The sequence below is a fragment of the Zingiber officinale genome, chromosome 6B, assembly GCF_018446385.1.
Source record: "Zingiber officinale cultivar Zhangliang chromosome 6B, Zo_v1.1, whole genome shotgun sequence".
NCBI lineage: Eukaryota > Viridiplantae > Streptophyta > Magnoliopsida > Zingiberales > Zingiberaceae > Zingiber > Zingiber officinale.
The window spans coordinates 84,669,309-84,681,960 of record NC_055996.1 but is presented as its reverse complement, the minus strand read 5'-3'; the positions used below and the strand labels follow the sequence as shown (position 1 = coordinate 84,681,960).

Here is a 12,652-nt window from a genome sequence, read left to right as displayed (position 1 = left end):
GCAAGATTATCGACTCGACTTTGTCTATCAACTCGTTGGAAGGTCAAACATTACTTGACGATTGGAGTAGAGCCGAAAAAAGAATCCAACGAATATAACTTTCAGATGACAAAGTAGGAGTTTGATACCGAAGAAATAAATATTATAGGAACAAGAAATGAAAGTGAATAACAATGTCACTTCATAAGGTAAAAGATAAAAAAAAAATAAGAAAACAACTTTGATTCCTTTATACCTCAAGGGGGTATGTAGATAATTTTATTTTTTATAAATTTATAATTTATAATTATTTTAATATAATAATCTTGAATAATGCTATGATGAACTGTGCCTGAATAGTGAATCTTAATAAACCGTGCATAAATCATGAATTAACAATTCTGAACCATAAATAGTAATTATCTTGAACGATTAAAGTTAAGAATGATCGTAGAAAAATTATCAAATTGATGATTTTAAATCATCAAACGGTTGATTTTGAACCGGGGTCGGATAAAGGAGGTAGGAGATGGGATTTAGAGGCCCATCAGTTCCACCGTCTGCTGGCTACTGCCTGATTCCTCTACATCCTGAGTCCTGACATCGTCCTGCCAAATACGTATCGAGTCGGGCTTAAACTACAACCTTGTTAACGGGCCACTTAGATTAGATCACGCATAAATCGCATTGGCCCATCATTCAATTTTTACGGACCAAATCAGCCCACTGAGAAACACCTCCTCGCCATTCCTAATATACCCGCTTTCTTCTTCCTCTCGGCCCTCTCCTTCAACCATCTACCCCGTCCGCGGTCTGAGGAAAAGATCGATTTTTTGTCCCCTAGGCATGAAAAAGATCGGATCTTTTTGACTCCTGAGAGAATACAATGAGGTCGGAGCCGCCCGGTCTCAGCCTCCTCCGCTGCGTGGGAGGCGGAAAGGAGTGCAGCCGCAAAGCCCACCGCGGCCTCGTCCTGGCCCTCACCTTCGTCGCATACGCCTGCTACCAGGCCTCCCGCAAGTTGCCTAGCATCATCAAGAGCGTGTTGGATCCCAAGGCCCACCCCTCTTTCCAGCCTCCTCGCCCCTGCCCCCTGGCCGCTCGGCCTATTCTTCGTCGAAGCCGAACGGTCCCCCGGCGGACCGCACAGCGGCGGCAACGGGTGGCCGCCCTTCAACGGGACGGACGGCACGGCCAGGCTCGGCAAGATCGACGTCGCGTTCCTAGCTTGCTATTCTGTCGTCATGTACGCTGCCGGCCACCTCGGCGACGGCCTCGACCTCCGCCTCTTCCTCGCCTTCGGAATGATCGGGAGCGGCGCCTTCGTCGCACCGTTCGGGATGGGGGTACTTCTGGAACATCCACACCTTCGGATTATACCTTGCCATGATGATTATCGCCGGATTGCTCCAGTCGACCGGGTGGCCGTCGGTGGTAGCGGTGGTGGTGAATTGGTTCGGGGAACGGAAGAGGGGTTTCATCATGGGCATATGGAATGCCCACACCTTCATCGGCAACATCAGCGCGTCGCTTCTCGCAGCCAGCGTGCTGCAGTACGGGTGGGGGTGGTCGTTCATTTTGCCGGGGGCTCTCATAGCGGCTGGCGGCGTTCTGGTCTTCTTCTTCTTGGCTGCCTCCTGCCTACCCAGAAGATGTCGACTTCAGAAATGGTCGATGCCACGAGAAGAACGCCGTTCGAGACGAGGAGGCGGTGCGATGGTAGGAGACAGAAACAGAGGACAGAGGACAGAGGACAGAGGAAGCGCAGTGGGAATTTTGAAGGCATGCTCGATACCAGGCGTCATACCTTTCGCACTCTGCCTCTTCTTCTCCAAGCTCGTAGCTTACACATTCTTATACTGGTTGCCATTTTACCTCAGTCAGACAGGTAATAGTTTATAATTCCAGTTCTTCCATCGTTCTTACAATTACAAATCTCAGTTGAATTGTTCTTAAAAATGGTGTATTTCCATTGTCGAAGCTATTGGAGGAGAATACCTTTCCGTCAAATCTGCTGGAAACCTTTCGACCCTTTTCGATGTGGGAGGGATCGTCGGCGGAATCCTCGCCGCCTGCATATCGGACCACTGAATGCCAGGGCCACCACGGCGGCCACATTCTGCGATTCCATCTACCACAAATACGGAGGCATATCGAAGACAATCAACATCGAAAAAATGATGATCACTGGCTTGTTCGTGAACGGGCCTTACGCTCTCATAACCACTGCTGTTTCCGCTGATCTCGGCACTCACAAGTCGCTCAAAGGCGACTGTGACCGCTATAATCGACGGCACAGACTCCGTTGGCGCGGCGATCAGGCCTCTCGTCACCGGATTTCTGTCAACAAAAGGGTGGAGCTCGGTGTTCATGATGCTGATGTTCGGAGCGTTTGTCGCAGGCACCCTCCTGTTGGATCTTGTTCGGGAAGAGATATCGCGAATAATTCATCAATGCAGGCAGCAAGAAACAGGAGGCGGCTCTGCTTCAACACCGATGCGGTGGTAAAAGCGGCATACCAAGGATAAGTCAGAGCAGGAAATACATTCGACGTGGAGATCAATGTCAAAACGGTTAACAGTAGAAAATCAATGATTGACCTAACGGAAGTTGATGCCAATTACCGATCGAGTATGAGGGGTCCAATCGGCCAAGAAATTCATTTTAGTAGACCGCTCATCCGACCGAGGTGACTAGAAAAGAACATTAGATGCCACAACCGACCAACTAAATACTATGCGGATTGGAAGGACTACGGAGCCGAGGGACTATGAGAAGAACAGTTGTAATCGATCAGATGGGGAATCCTGACCGAGCGGCTCCCCCGCTCGGTCAAATAGTGGGGCGCCTCTCATATCTCATTAGTATGGCGATGGAGGGAGGCCTACTTGGCACGGGGTCAACCGCCATGGTGAAAGACAAAGTCAAGGTGATCAACGCCTGAGTGTCAAAGGGCCTAATGGAGGACAATGGCAATGGTCGATCGGGCAGTCAGGGCCCGCCCGACGGGAGACATGTCCGAACAGATCATCCGTCCAGCTCGGGATGATAAGTAAAACAGTCGACGCTTAAAATGGAGTAGCAGGACATTGATGGGGATCAGATAGCTGGTCCGAACGGGGAGGACATGTTACTATACGTCACCGCACGGAAGAGCCACTGAGGTCGCCAAAGAGAAGTGCTCTCGGCCGAGCGGCTACCCCGCTCAGCTAAACAGTGGGACCTGGTCATGGACAGAGCGGAGTCCTGGTCGAGCGGCTACCCCACTCGGCCAAGCAATGAGACCACTATAGTATTTCTCTATATCCTTTTCGGAGGTAGTGCCGCTGACACGAGGCATGGGCGACAGGCGAATTGTACGGCGGAAGCTTCTACTGTCTCGTTAGGGATATGCACGTCCTATTAAGGTATGTTGTCAGAGGTACTTTCCTAACATTCCCTTTCATAGGACATCAGAGAGCGTGCCCATGCTTCGAGAAACGTGCATGTCACCCACCAGAGCTCTATATAAAGGGGGGTCCATCACCGACGGAGGTACGCGTTATCTACTGTTTGCGTATAGCTCTACAGTTGCTCCACTTTTCTGCACATTCCGGTGATTGACTTGAGCGTCAGAGGGCCAACACCATGGATTCCTTCCCTGGCTTGGCACCGACGTTACTTATTTTGCAAAGCGGAGCGAGGTCTTCAGTCGGTTAGCAAAGCCACCACATCCTCAGTTTTCAACCTTCTTGCTTTTGGATAGTATCACTCATAATATCCCTCTAGAAGGTAATGCTGCTGACAATATGACATGGTCAACAGGCAAATCGTACGACGAAAGCTTTTACTATCATGTTAGGGATTTGCACGCCCTATTAAGGTATGGTGTCAGAGGCACTTTCTTGACATGCCTTTTCATAGGATAGTTGGAAAAATATACCCACTCCTTGAGAAGTGTGTACGTCACCCATTGGAGTGTTATATAAAGGGGTGTCCATGCACCGGTGGAGGTATGTGTTATATGTTATAAGTGCTCTCTCGTTGCTGCTATGTTGCTCCGCCGTCTTTATATTTTTTCGGTGACTGACTTGAGTGTCAGATGACCAATGCCAGGGACCCTTTCCCTGGCCTGCATTGACGTTCTTTGTGTTGCAGAGTGGAGCGGAGTCTTCACGCGGTCAACCGAGGAGCCATATCCCTAGCTAGCCATCTTCATCATTTTAGGATAGGATCATATTGGCGTTGTCTGTGGGAAAGTAACTTGCATCTGAGATATGGAGATGGAGGACACTGGACGACTCACAACAGTGACACTGGCGAGGAGGAGTTGGATATGTTGATACAAGCTCGGGCGACCAAAATGGTGGAGCAGCAATAGCAGGTGATAGTCGAGCGCGAAACAAATGAACCCGCAACATCAGCAGCGGGACAGCAGTCCGACTACAGAGATCGAGCGAAAAATATATCCGTTTGGGGGTAGAACAAGAAGTCGATTGACACATATGGGGATGCGCCAAATGCGCCGATTCCCTTTCATCAGATGTTGTTCCACACTCCTTCAGATGAACAAGGTTGAGCGGAAAGGGAGCAAGGATTTTCCTCGGACGACGCGCCCATACGGGACAAGCAAAAGGGAAAGGCAACAAGGATCGATGATTCTTCCGAACGGATCAACCGATAGTTCTCTCAAGGGATCATGGATGCCCCACTATACTGACATTATACTCCATTGACGATCTGGGAATACAATGGGACAACCGATCTAGAGGACTATCTGATCAGGTTTGACAACACGGCACACTCCATCAGTACACCGATGGAGTGAAGTGCCGAGTCTTCCTCACTACCCTCTCTGGATTTACGTAACAGTGGTTTAGATGGCTACCGGTCGGATCAATTCACAACTTTAAGGATTTTTGAGCGGCGTTCCTACAGCATTTTGCCAGCAGTTGCTGCGACTAGAAGATGAGCATTAATTTGTTTGTTGTGAAGCAGGGGCCTAAGGAAGTGTTGAGAGTTTACATCAAGCGGTTCAACTAAGTGACCATGGATATCCCATCGGTCACCCCAGAGGTATTGGTGAATGCTTTCTTGCAGGGGCTCACTGAAGAGGAATTCTTTCACTCGCTCATCCGAAGGTTGATAACAGACTTCGATCATCTATTCAAGTGTGCCATCGAATACATCAATGTGGAGGAGGCCCAAGTAGCATGAAGGAAGGAAGTGCTCATTGAACACACTGCTCCCCTTGAACGACGACCGACAAGCAACCATCAACCTCTAAAGGGCCCTCGATCAGGAGCAACACAACTGCACCTGGAACCTTGAGTCCATGCAGTGCAGCATGTGGAGGCAGAATGACTGAAGGCTATGAAAGGCAAACCGTGGACACCATTGTTCTGCTCATACCATCGCTCGACGATGCATAACACACGAGATTGCTATAACTTGAGGCCAATTTTAAGCCGATCGGTTCCTTCAGGATACCGTCGTCGTTCACTCTCTCCTGATTGACATCATCGACGCCGATCAGACGGGAAAAGGGGAGAAGAGAGACCAACAACCAAGCAGTGTCAATGCCAGCCTCAACGAAGAGGAAATACAAGTCCTGCCCGAGCTTCGGCTGAGCCAGCTCGACCTTCGATTCGAGAGGAGGAAAATAGAAGCAATCTCGCTTGGGGAAAAATCAAAATGATTACCGGAGGACCAACCGACGGTGATTCCAACAAAGTAAGGAAGTCACACGCCCAACGATTGGAGATACATACTCTGAGATGCAACAAGGAGAAGGCCGGGGGACCAAAGATCAGCTTTGACCCTCAGGACCTAGAGGGAGTAGAGATCTCTCATGATGATGCCTTGATTATTCAAGCGGTAATAGATAATTATACTATTCATTGAACTTTTATGGATATAGGCACCTCAGTTAATATCATCTTCAAGAAGACGTTTGACCAACTGCAAATCAATCAGAGCGAATTGCAGCCCATAACGATCCCGCTATATGAGTTCATAAGTAATGAAGTATTGCCGATCAGCTATACTTGGCTGGCTATATTGCTCTGAGAGGAGCCTCTCAAGAGGACCAGAACCATAAATTTCATCGTAGTGGATGCGCCATCCGCCTATAATGTCATATTGGGTCGATCGACCCTAAACAAGTTTTGAGCCGCAGTGTCCACCTTCTATCAGAAAATCAAGTTCCTGGTGGACAATGTGGTGGGCGAAGTCAAAGGCGACCAATTGGCCGCTCGGCGGTGCTACGTCGAGATGGTCAAGTCAGAGGTAAAAGCTACTCGAAAGACTCAGCATTTTGAGGTAAACGCAACCGTAGAGGAACCCCTTCCGCTTGTTTATGAGGAAAATGAGGAGGTTCAAATTCATCCAAGCCGATCGGAAGCCACAACCTTTGTCTCCACCGATTTGACAGACTATAGGAAGGCAGAGCTGGTTGCTTGCCTTAGGCAAAACCACGATGTGTTACTTGGTCAACTCACGACCTCCCGGGCATCTTGCTGAGCGTGGCTAAGCACGAGCTTCACGTCCGATCGGATGTTAGGTCGATGAAACAGAGGAAGAGTGACTTTAGCTCAGAGTAGAATCAGATCATCCGAGCGGAGATAGAAAAACTACTGGAAGTTGGTCACATCCGCGAGGTTCAATTTTCAAGCTAGCTGGCCAACGCCATGCTAGTCTCCAAGTCGGGCAACATGTAGCGAGTCTACATCGATTTCCATGATTTAAACAAAGCTTGCCCGAAGAACTTCTATCCCTTGCCTTGAATAGATTAAATGGTGGACTCCATGAAGGGCTGGGTTCAATTTTCAAGCTGGCTGACCAACGCCATGCTAGTCTCTAAGCCGGGCAACATGTAGCGAGTCTACATCGATTTCCATGATTTAAACAAAGCTTGCCCGAAGGACTTCTATCCCTTGCCTTGAATAGATTAAATGGTGGACTCCATGAAGGGCTGCGAGCTGATCTGCATGTTTAATGCGGTACCAAGGCTACCATCAAGTGTCGCTCACCATGGAAGATCAAGAGAAGGTCAGCTTCATTACGACCGATGGGACTTACTGCTACAACGTTATGTAGTTCGGACAAAAAAACATCAGCGCCACTTATCAAAGATTCATGAGCAAGGTGTTCTGGCAGCAGATCGACTGAAATATGGAGGTATATGTCGATGACATATTAATAAAATCACTCTGCGCCGCTGACATATGTGCAGATATTGAAGAAACCTGTCGAACTCTGAGGGCGTACAAAATCAAGCTGAACCCAAGCAAGTGCCTGTTCGAGGCAAAGAGTGGTCACTGTTAGTTAATCCTAGGAAAATGTACCGATTCCACTGTACAAAATTTTTTATACAAGTGTCAAACCTTTCCTTAAATAACCTATTGTGTTCTTTAGAAGTTAAATTAGGAATCACAGATGGAACTTAACATCATTGATTCCAAATTTAACTTATCTGTTCTTAATGGTTTAGATTTGAATCGCAAGCGGAACTTAACACTATTGATTCAAATCTACCTAAGTTATTAATTCCATAAATATTAATTTTCAAAATTGGCTTCTAGGACTACATGGCAAGGCACATGACCTTCTTGGATATGGGAGCAACCACCACCGCCTAGGAAAAGCCTTTTAAGGAAAGCTAATATTTATTTCCTTAAATAACTCTAGGTTAACCAAAAGGAACAATCGAATAACAAATTCGAAAAAGAAGAAAAACACAAAATCGAAAAATAAATTCGATTAAACTAGATCTAATTGCCTCTTGTATTTAGAATTCTTACAAAGAGAAAAACTAGCATGATGCGGAAAATAATTACTAATTATACCTTCTCTTTGTAAGCTAATGACCTCGAGATCTTCTGCCGTATTCCTCGCCTCGCCTTGGACGTCGTGTGGGCGACGATCCTCCAAGATGAACACCACCCAAAAGAATCCTTCCTCTTCCTCTAGAATTCGGCCACCAGCACCACCAAAGAGAAGAGAGCAAAGGGAAAGGGAGAAGGGGGAGGGTCGGCCACCAAGAGATCACCCAAGCAAAAGAATAAGAGTTGTGTCTCATGAAGACCCCTCACCCTTCTTTTATATTACTTGCCCAAGACAAATAAGGAAAAACCTTTTACAAAAAATAAAATCATCTAAGAGTTTTTCCTTTTCCTTTTTTATTTTTCCTTTTCTTTCCTCTTGATTGAATCAATCACCAATCAATGGTTGTGATCAATCCTATTTGGTTTAGGATAGGGATTGGCCGACCCCTTGCTTGGACACCAAGCAAGGTGGCCGGCCACCATATTTAGGAAAGAAAAATAATAATTTTTTTTATAAAATTTTACAAGAAGAAAACTCTTATAAAATTTTACAAGCTCTCTTTTCTAGAGTTAAAAAAAGAAAGTTTTAAAAATTAAAACCATGTTTTAAAATTTAAAACTTCTCTTATAAGATTTCTGTTTTTTTAACATGATAATAGAAAATTTTAATTTTAAAACTTATCTCCCTTTTTTTTCTTAAACCATGAGGACGGTTAAAAAAGGAAAGTTTTAAAACTTTTAAAACTCTCTATTAAAACATGTGACCTAATTCAAATAAGGATAGTTTTAAAAATTAAAATATCTCTTTTAAAACTTATAGTTTTCTACAAAGAGAAGATTTTAAAAATTCAAAACACCCCTTCTATTTGAATTAATCTTGGCCGGCCCCTACAAGCTTGGTCACCAAGCAATAGGGCCGACCCCTATAAGAGGATGTGGCCGACCATTGCTTGGTCACCAAGCAATGGTCCGGCCCCCTTCTTGGACACCAAGAAGAGCCTTACATTTGGATGGACTTGAGGCTATAATGAGGCTACGACAGGGACCTAGAGGAGAAATTGGTTTTGGCCTTCCAATGAGCTTGAGTATCCCGTGTTCGCCCCGAACACACAACTCAAGTTCGTCGATAATAACTCATTCCACTAGAGAGTTATTATCGCACTACCGCACCAATCCCAAATTACATTATGGGCTCCTTCTTATCATGAGTGTGTTAGTCTCCCTGTGTTTAAGATTACGAATGTCTACTAATTAAGTAAGTTACTGACAACTCACTTAATTAATATCTGGCTCCAAGAGTAGTATTACTCAACTTTATTGTCATGTCGGACTAGATCCACCTGTAGGGTTTAACATGACAATCCTTATGAGTTTCTCTTGGAGACATTCTCAACCTAGATTACTAGGACACAGATTCCTTCTATAATCAACAACACACACTATAAGTAATATCATTTCCCAACTTATCAGGCATATTGATTTATCGAGCTAAACCTCACCCATTGATAAGTTAAAGAAATAAATATTAAATATATGTGTTTGTTATTATATTAAGATTAAGAGCACACACTTCCATAATAACTATGGTCTAGTTCTTTTACTAAGTCAGTACAAAAAGAACATACCTAAATGATCCTACTCAATACACTTAAAGTGTATCAGTGTTATTTATTAGTCAAGATAAACTAATACTTAATTACACTACGACTATACTAATAGTTTGTTCCTTTCTATCTTAGTCGCGAGCATCTGTTTATAATTTATAGAGAACCGACAACATGATCTTCTGAGTGTGACACCACACTTCATGTTGTCTACTATATGAATTAATTGAACAATTACATTTAATAAATAAATACAAATATTGACCAATGTGATTATTTTATTTTAACAAATAAATGTTTACAAAAGCTAGGCTTTTAGTATACACTCCAATAATCTCCCACTTATACTAAAAGACTAAGCTGCCATATCTGTTGCCTTACATCTGATTCCCATCCCCTCCACATGCCGATCAAAAGCTTTCGCCGGAAGGACCTTTGTGAAAGGATCTGCTAGGTTATCTTCTGATGCAATCTTGGCGACGACAACTTCTCCTCGCTTGACGATGTCTCGTATCAGGTGGTACTTGCGCTCTATATGTTTACTTGCCTTATGAGCTCGTGGTTCCTTCGAGTTTGCAACTGCACCGCTATTATCACAATAAATTATGATGATCTTGGGCAAACCAGGAATTACATCTAAGTCCATTAGAAAGTTCCTGAGCCATACAACTTCTTTGGCTGCCTTAGAGGCCGCCACATACTCAGCTTCCATGGTTGAGTCCGAAACGCATTTCTGCTTAACACTCCTCCATGCAATGGCTCCACCTTCTAGAGTAAACACATAGCCTGATGTTGACTTACTATTGTCCCTATCTGATTGGAAGTCCGAATCCGTGTAACCCACATAGAGCAAATCGTCTGCTTGGTAGACTAGCATATAATCTCTAGTCCTTCTCAGGTACTTTAAAATATGTTTCACAGCAGTCCAATGCCCTTATCCAGGGTTACTTTGATATCTGCTAACCATGCCCATGGCAAAACAGATATCAGGTCTCGTACACAGCATTGCATACATAAGGCTTCCTACAGCTGAAGCATAAGGAACTGCCTTCATGTCCTCAATCTCCTTTGATGTCTTTGGGGACATCTCTTTAGATAAGGCTACTCCATGCCTAAAAGGTAAGAAACCTTTCTTGGAGTTTTGCATGCTAAAACGAGCAAGGATTGTATCTATATATAAAGCTTGGGATAGGCATAACATTCTTTTCTTGCGATCCCTTATAACTTTGATCCCAAGAATGTGTGCACATTCTCCTAAGTCCTTCATATCAAATTATTTGGACAACCATACTCTTACGTCTGATAATACCTTGACATTGTTGCCAATTAACAAAATATCATCTACGTATAGTACAAGAAATGCCACCATGTTTCCGTTACACTTCTTGTATACACAAGACTCATCCGGACACTGAATAAATCCATATGACTGGATTACTTCGTTAAACTGGATGTTCCAAGATCTTGAAGCTTGCTTCAATCCATAAATGGACCGATTAAGCTTGCACACTAGATGCTCTTTGCCTTTTTCAATGAACCCTTCTGGTTGCTTCATATGGATATTTTCTTCAAGACTTCCGTTAAGGAAAGCTGTCTTGACATCCATTTGCCAAATCTCATAATCCATATGAGCGGCAATGGACAAGAGTATCCGGATAGACTTAAGCATGTCTACCGGCGAAAAAGTCTCCTCATAGTCGATTCCCTCTTTCTGAGTATACCCCTTCGCAACAAGCCTTGCTTTGAAGGTTTCTACCTTCCCATCAGTCCTTTTTTTTCCTTTTGTAGATCCACTTGCATCCAACGGCTTTTACACCATCAGGTGGTTCTATAAGCTCCCAGACCTTATTAGAATACATGGATTCTATTTCGAAATTCATTGCCTTTTGCCAAGATACTGCATCTATATCTTGGAGTGCTTCATCATATGTTCGGGGATCAGGTTCATGTTTACCCAGGATCAAGTCTGAAGATTCTCCCAAAAACATGAATCTCTCAGGTTGCCTCACAACCCTCCCACTACGACGAGGCACCATCTGTGGTTGTGTATCATGTGTGATACGTGTTGCAGTCTCTTGTGGTACTTCATCTTGTACTATTGGTACTAAAGTAGACGTGTCCTCTCTAATTTCTTCTAGAACTATTTCACTCATGGGCTTATGGTTCATTACATAATCTTCTTCTAAAAATTAAGCATTGGTGCTAACAATGATCTTCTGATTTTTAGGATTATAAAACAAATCACCTTTTGTTCCCTTAGGATATCCTACAAACAGACAAACTTCTGTACGTGATTCCAACTTATCAGTATCTCCCTTCAGCACATGTGCTGGACTACCCCATATCTGGATATAATTCAGACTAGGCTTACGCCCATTCTATAATTCCATGGGAGTAGATGGAACTGTTTTAGAAGGTACCATATTCAGAATGCACACTGCTGTTTCTAAAGCATATCCCCAAAACGAATTCGATAATTCTGAATAACTCATCATTGATCTAACCATTTCCATAAGAGTCCTATTCCTTCGTTCTGCTACACCATTTTGCTGGGGTGTACCAGGTGCAGACAATTGGGATTGAATCCCGACTTCTGATAAGTAATTCCTAAACTCTCCAAAGAGGTATTCGCCACCACGGTCAGACCGTAGTGTTTTGATACTTTTACCAAGACGTTTCTCCACATCAGCCCTATATTCTTTGAACTTGTCAAAGCATTCAGACTTGCGGCGCATCAGGTAAATGTATTCGTATCTTGAATAATCGTCTATAAAAGAGACGAAGTATTCATAACCACCTCTTGCCTGGATAGACATAGGACCACACAAATCAGAATGAACCAGTTCTAACGCATCTTTGGCTCTATACCCCTTGGCCTTAAAAGGTCTCTTGGTCATTTTACCTTCCAAGCAGGATTCACATGTTGGAAAGTTTTCCAACTCTAATGAACCAAATAGTCCATCGGCTACAAGCCTTTGAATCCTACTTAAGTTAATATGCCCAAGCCTTAGATGCCAAAGATATGTTTGGTTCATTTCTGAAGGTTCTTTTCTCTTATTAGAATTAGAAGATATGTTATTAATTTCCATATTTTGCTTTGTGGGAGAAATTGGATTTAAAGTGTATAAATTGCCAACCAATGCACCGGAACAGATAATCACCTTATTTCTCTTTATAACGACATTGTTACTAAAAGAAACTGAATATCCATCCATATACAGTTTAGAAACTGAAATTAAATTCTTTCTAAAACTGGGTACATAA

At 44.0% G+C, this 12,652-nt stretch overlaps 1 pseudogene; it reads left to right on the top strand.

The window, feature by feature from the left end:
* The first annotated feature begins 728 nt into the window (after positions 1–728).
* Positions 729–2,610, top strand: LOC121990371 (annotated as a pseudogene).
* The last annotated feature ends 10,042 nt before the right edge of the window (positions 2,611–12,652 follow it).